This window comes from Tupaia chinensis, unplaced genomic scaffold, assembly GCF_000334495.1.
Source record: "Tupaia chinensis unplaced genomic scaffold, TupChi_1.0 Scaffold145528_1, whole genome shotgun sequence".
Lineage (NCBI taxonomy): Eukaryota > Metazoa > Chordata > Mammalia > Scandentia > Tupaiidae > Tupaia > Tupaia belangeri.
In genome coordinates this window covers 382,758-388,821 of record NW_006205385.1, presented here as the reverse complement: position 1 = coordinate 388,821, position 6,064 = coordinate 382,758, and the positions used below count along the sequence as shown (strand labels likewise).

The following is a 6,064-nucleotide window of genomic DNA, read 5'->3' as shown; positions in this document are numbered from 1 at the left end:
GGCCTAGCAATCTGTGGGAAATGTAAATTCCTGATCAAAAATTCTAGGTAAGGTCCAGTAATCTGTAGTTTAACAAGGTAATTCAGATGTGAGCTCAAATATGACCACTAGTAAAGGGTATTCTGCTTTGGGTGAAAGAGCTGAGTTTGGGTACCTAGTGTACCATATGTAACTAAGAAAGTTCAGTATTGAGCTTAGAAGAGAGAGGAATAATTGCAATACAAGAGGTAGGAGTAAGAAATGTAATCATGCACATGTCTTTTTTTTTTAGCTGCATAGCTATAAACAAAGCAATTGGATCAAAATAACCAGTCCTATACATCTGCTGCTTCTAATGTATAATCAGGTCATCTATCCCTATTTTTCACTTTAATAACATAATTATCCTATATTTCGTTCATAAAGATAATGATTAAATAATGATTTTTAAGGTTTCTTCCACAGGGCATGTGCACTCACCAGAGAGACAGAGACAGTGAGAGGGAAAGCGAGAAATCCATCAGGAGGGATGGCCACACCACAATCCCTTCTCTTCCATTCTCCTCCTGGGATTTTAGGCATACACGTACACATGCCTGGCAGGAGTTTCAACCTGCTCAGTCTAGGACTCAAATTGTGTGGGTCCAGCACCTTAAACACCACACCGCTTACTGGCAACTAAATCATAGTCTTGAAAACTAAATCATAGTTCTTGAATTATTTTAAGTTTGTTTTATAATTTGAGATAAATATTAAATGTCATTGCTACCATGCAAAGATTTTCCTTTCTTTTTTTGGTCCCTATATTACACATACATATGAATGAATTTTTACTACTGTATCCAAAATATTGTGACCAAGTATGTATATCTGTGAATGCTAAGCTGGAAATGTAATGTGACATTATGAACTAAAGTGAACTGTCACATGTCAAACATAACCAGTAACCTAAACTCATTAGCACCATATTCCAGTCAACAAAGATAGCTTGTAAAACATGGGCTGTAAGTAGATTGCTTTATTTTGGAAAAGTACATATAGTAGCAATAGAAATTCTGCCAGACTAATTTCTTTTGTTCCCTTATGATTCAATGCAAATAATGAATTTTTATCATTTAAATACCCACCCTACTTTTCTAATACCCAAACCAAAACACAAATGTGCAGAAAATAAATAAGAAGAGATTTTAAAAATTAATGTCCTGTGATATATTTTTTCTTTTGCTAGCCAAGCAGTTTGTTGTTTTCTTAAAAATGTGAACATTCATATTCAAAACTTCCCGAATAGGTCCATGGCAACCCGGGATGTCTATCTGTGAAAACTCAGCTAGAAGTGCCAATTGACATTATTTAGTGAAGTGAAAAAAATCTGTCAACGGTTGTACACAATCCATGTCCCTATATATACAGGCTGCTCATGCTAACATAGGAGTTATGTTTTATGTATATGAAAGTTTTTGAGGTTTTCTCATTAGCAAGAATTCTGTTCTATACTCTCTGTGTGACTAAAAACACCGTGTTAACAGGTTAGATGATTGAAAAAAGCAGACATTTAACTTACAAACATAAAAATGTTTTTCACATTAATCTTAACACTGCATTTTAGACTTAAAATCAGCAAATGCTGATTTGCTCTTTGCAAATAAGTATTTTACTTTATTTTTTTTACTGCTAATAAAACTTGACAAGATAACTTAAAATGTATGCTATAGAATCATTTAATTTTTTGTCATATTAAGAAGATTGTCCCATTGCTCAGTGAAATAGAATAACTAACATTTTATGAGAGGAACTACATATGACCATGTTATATCTTAGCTAAACATAATGCATGATGGCAAATAGGTCTACTTGTTGTGCTATGATACGATAATTGTAGTAATTTATAGTACAGTGACTCAGGTTGTGCTAATTGGCATTTAAGAATATGTCTTCATACAAAAATACACAATTTCTCCCTCCTTCCCAAGGAATAGATGAAAAGTAAACAGGGTTAAGTCTGGCGAATCATGAAAGTGGTTGATGAAAAGGCATATAGAAAATACTCATATATTTGATGAATAGCAGAAGGCATGAAGGGTCAAGCCAAGCTTCGGTAATAACTTTCAATATTTCTTGGCTACCAATATTCCCTGTATCATCCTCAATTTGGTTTTGAAACCGGAACTATTACAGAAGCATATTTGTCTGCTGATAGATATTTTTTTAATCTACCTGCAAGGTCAACCCAAGTATTTCACAGGTATTCAAGAGTTTTCAGATTCATTGGTCCAGGTACAATATGAAAAAGTAAGCTATTTCCTCCCAAGATTTTAGTATTCCATCTTCCTTAATCAGATTGGGAGTGGGGGGCGGGAGAAGACGTAAGGGAGAAAACTTGAACATTTATGAAACTAGTTTAAAGTCTGTGGGTAGAAATTAGAGTCGACTCCAACTTCTTGTTATATAATTCATCTAGCACCAGGGCAACTTTTTAGAAACATAATATTCTTTTTTCTTCTTTTTTTTAAAAGTTTTTTTCATTTAATTATTTCTTTAGATGTTTAAGCTCACACTAACTTTTTGCAAGCTGGTAAACATTGACAAAGTATTTCTCCCACAGAACTATAACTACACATTTCCAGACAGTATAAGTATATGGTTGAACTAACATTAATACACATCACCATTTTATTAGTTACACAATAAAACGAATTATCAAATATCCAAATATTAAGTTACATAGCTCAATAGGCATGTAAAATATTAAATATTTGCTTGATTTATTAGCAGAAACCTACTATTTTTGCAAGAGATTGGGAAGAAACAGAAATCACTCTTCAAACAAAAAAAGTTGGTAAACTTCCATTAAATATGGAACAAAATCAGAATTTCAGAAATTTTATGATTAAGTATTGTTTTAGCTACAACAAAGCATTTTTACCTTTAAAAAATTTTACTAAAGAGCATATTCTACATGTTCTGCACAAGACAAAGGTAACATTTTACTAAGAATATTTAATAGCCCCCTTCAGTTCTTTTTTCAGGCCTTCCCTGTTAAGCTGCACCTCAGAATACAGACATTAACCTAATTGTAAGGCTTTCTTTTTTGTCCGGAGACATTAGAGCTGTGCTTCTGTACAATGTAGAATTTCAAAATGAAGGTTTTCTATAACAGCACAAAATGAGATTTTGAAAAAGACATGAAATTATCACCATAATACTTGGTGAAAATTAAAGGAAAATGAAACAAAACACAATGGTTAAAACAAACCTGACGTACACTGGTACGAATGTGGGAGATGGAAACATAAAGTGTGCAGGCAAATAACCACACAGGCCCTACTTGAAATGTTTGAAAGGACTGAAGGACTAAACCATGTAGGGTCTAAAGTGTTCATAGTTCCTGGAACTTTAGTTCTGTGTGATACTAAAAATATATGAGTATCGTGCTGGGTAATGTGGCACCTAATCTTTCTAAATTTTTTACATAGTGATAAAATTCTGGCATGGGAATAGATTTAAAGACATAACTCAATACCGCATGATTTCAGGAGGTCAACTGGTACAAATAATAAGCACAGTTTAAATGCTGAACAGCAAGAATCTTTTGCTAAGTGTCCGAATAGGTTGATTATAACCTTAACATAGAGGTTGTAATTCTGTCAAGCTTTGTGGCCTGATAAAACTGCTTTTTACTACTCCCATAGAATCTTTTTTTGTTTTTCTCTTTTTTTTTTTTGAGAGGTTTTTTTGCTATAGGGCACGTGCATTCGTCAGAAAGACAGAGAGAGACAGAGAGATAGAAAGTGAGAAATCACCCCCAGAGGGGATGGCCATGCCGCAATCTCTTCTCCATTCTCCTCTCGGGATCTTGGGCACGCATGCACATGCGCCCTGCAGGAGTTTAAGCCGCCAGGTCTGGGACTCGAACTGTGGTCAACTACGTGGGAGTCCAGCGACATAGCCATTATGCTAACTGCTGGTCTCCCATAGAATCTTCATTAGACTTTTTCACCAAGCCAACATGTTGGCTAATATGTATGACGAATCAGGTCCTGTCTCAAGTTCCACTTCCAAGAGAATAGCATCAGGTCCCCCGGTTTTATTGAATGCAACAGTTGTTTCTATGACCATTGGAGTCTTTGAAATGCAGCCACATTGTAGGATGATATGTCTCCAAATATAGAAGTTGCTTGCTGTTAAAAGCTCTCTGTTGCTTTTGTCTTATAAACTGTACTGCATCTTCATATTTCATTCTACCTTCAATTAACACTAGGGCAACTAGCGCTGTAGCTCTCCCAAGGCCTGCAACACAATGTACAGCAATACAACAACCAGGCTCTTCATGAAAATTAATGATGACATAACCAGTCATCAACAATCTGGTTGGATGGTGATACACCATCATCAAAAGGCCAATCAAGAACATGGATGCCTTCTTTCTTCACAAGAGTAGTGTCATAAGTTGCTTCACACACACGTACTCTTGTGGTAACTCCATACTTCTTAAGATTCTCTATATTAAGGTCGCATTGATTGGATTGTGTATAATAAGAAATCTCTTGTTCTTTTTTGTGACTTCTACTGGAGCTGGGTGGTTCATTTAAGCCATGTTAATTTAGTTAAAAAATACTCAATAGGGTTATGAGAGAATTAAAAAATAATAAATACAGAAACAATGCAAAGAAACTGAAGTCTCTGTCGATATACTCCACTTGAAATTCTCAGTGCTGTGAGTATGAAGTTGGCAGTAATGGGAAATGAAATGAACCTCCTAAGAAGAAGCAGCAGTTCTTCAATCCAGTAAAACTGAGGCAATAGAAAGAAAGCACACTGAGGTTTACCCCATCCAGGTCAGAACTCTTGAAAAATGCTCTGCATATCTCAATTCAACTTCTGTGTCCAGGTTTACATGCTTAGGAGGGCTTCTTGGTGGAGTCATAATGAATTTCTACAGTTTTCTGCATAGAGATTGTGCTGTGCCTGGCAGTCATCTCCACTGCCCTTCAGAAACTCCATAAATGTGTGACCAAGAACACTGGAAAAAGGAGTATGTTTACTCATTGAGAGTGTGGCCTAATCATGCAGCTGGTCCTGAGGCAGCAGAGACACAGGTGGAGGTGGTGGTGGTCGTCGGAGGTGCAGCGGTAATGCAGGCAGTGGCAGGGGCACCAGGACCAGCAAGTGGCATAATGTCTATGGCCCTTCATTTCCATGTAGTTGACCGCAATTGAGTCCCAGACCTGGTGACTTAAACTCAAGCTGGGTGTGTGTGCATGCATGCCCAAGATCCCAAGAGGGGAATGGAGGAGAAGGGATTGTGGCATGGCCATATCCCCGGGGTGTGATTTCTCACTTTCTGTCTCTCTGTCTCTTTCTGTCTTCTGGTGAGTGCATGCGGTGCATGCGCCCTGGAGCAAAATCCTCTAAATATATATATATTTAGTAGTAACTAGTAACTGAACTGTCAAATAATTATTGGAAATGTCATTATATTAGGCTTTATAATTCAAACCTAGGCAAATTTCACTCTGGTGTCATAAAAAACTTGTGTTTTCAAGAAATTTTTAATTATAATTCGTAAAAGGTTTTTTCCATAAAGCACATACACTCACAATAGAGACTGACAGTGAGAAGGAAATAGAGATTTTGGGTTTTCTGAGGGTTGTTACTTCACTCTAATTATTGTTTTTTTTCCCATACAGAAGTTTTTTTTTTTTTTTTTTGCCTTATAGCCTTTATTTTTATATTACATTTAATCACATATATCTTTTTTAAAGAATCATTATATTTAATGTTATTTATGTATTCATTTATTTCATTTTAATTTGACCAGAGAGGGAGAGAGTGAATGAGAGAGAGAAAGTGAGAAAGCGAGTTGCCAGGTCTGGGACTCAATCTGTGGTCATCTACATGGGAGTCTAGTGCCCTTAACCACCATGCCACCTGCTGGCCCCTACATATATCTTTATAGTGTTTAACATTTCTTTTTCCAGTACAATTATCATGGATATTTATCAAGACAAAGACATTACTATACACATCATCACCAGCAAATAGCTTTTCATTATTTTGTCAATTAAATATACTTTTTTTTTCTTTC

The 6,064-nt window shown here is 35.8% G+C and overlaps 1 pseudogene; it reads right to left on the bottom strand.

Moving 5' to 3' along the window:
- Positions 1 to 4,063: 4,063 nt before the first annotated feature.
- On the bottom strand, positions 4,064 to 4,573 carry LOC102478888 (protein tyrosine phosphatase type IVA 1 pseudogene; annotated as a pseudogene).
- Positions 4,574 to 6,064: the final 1,491 nt, after the last annotated feature.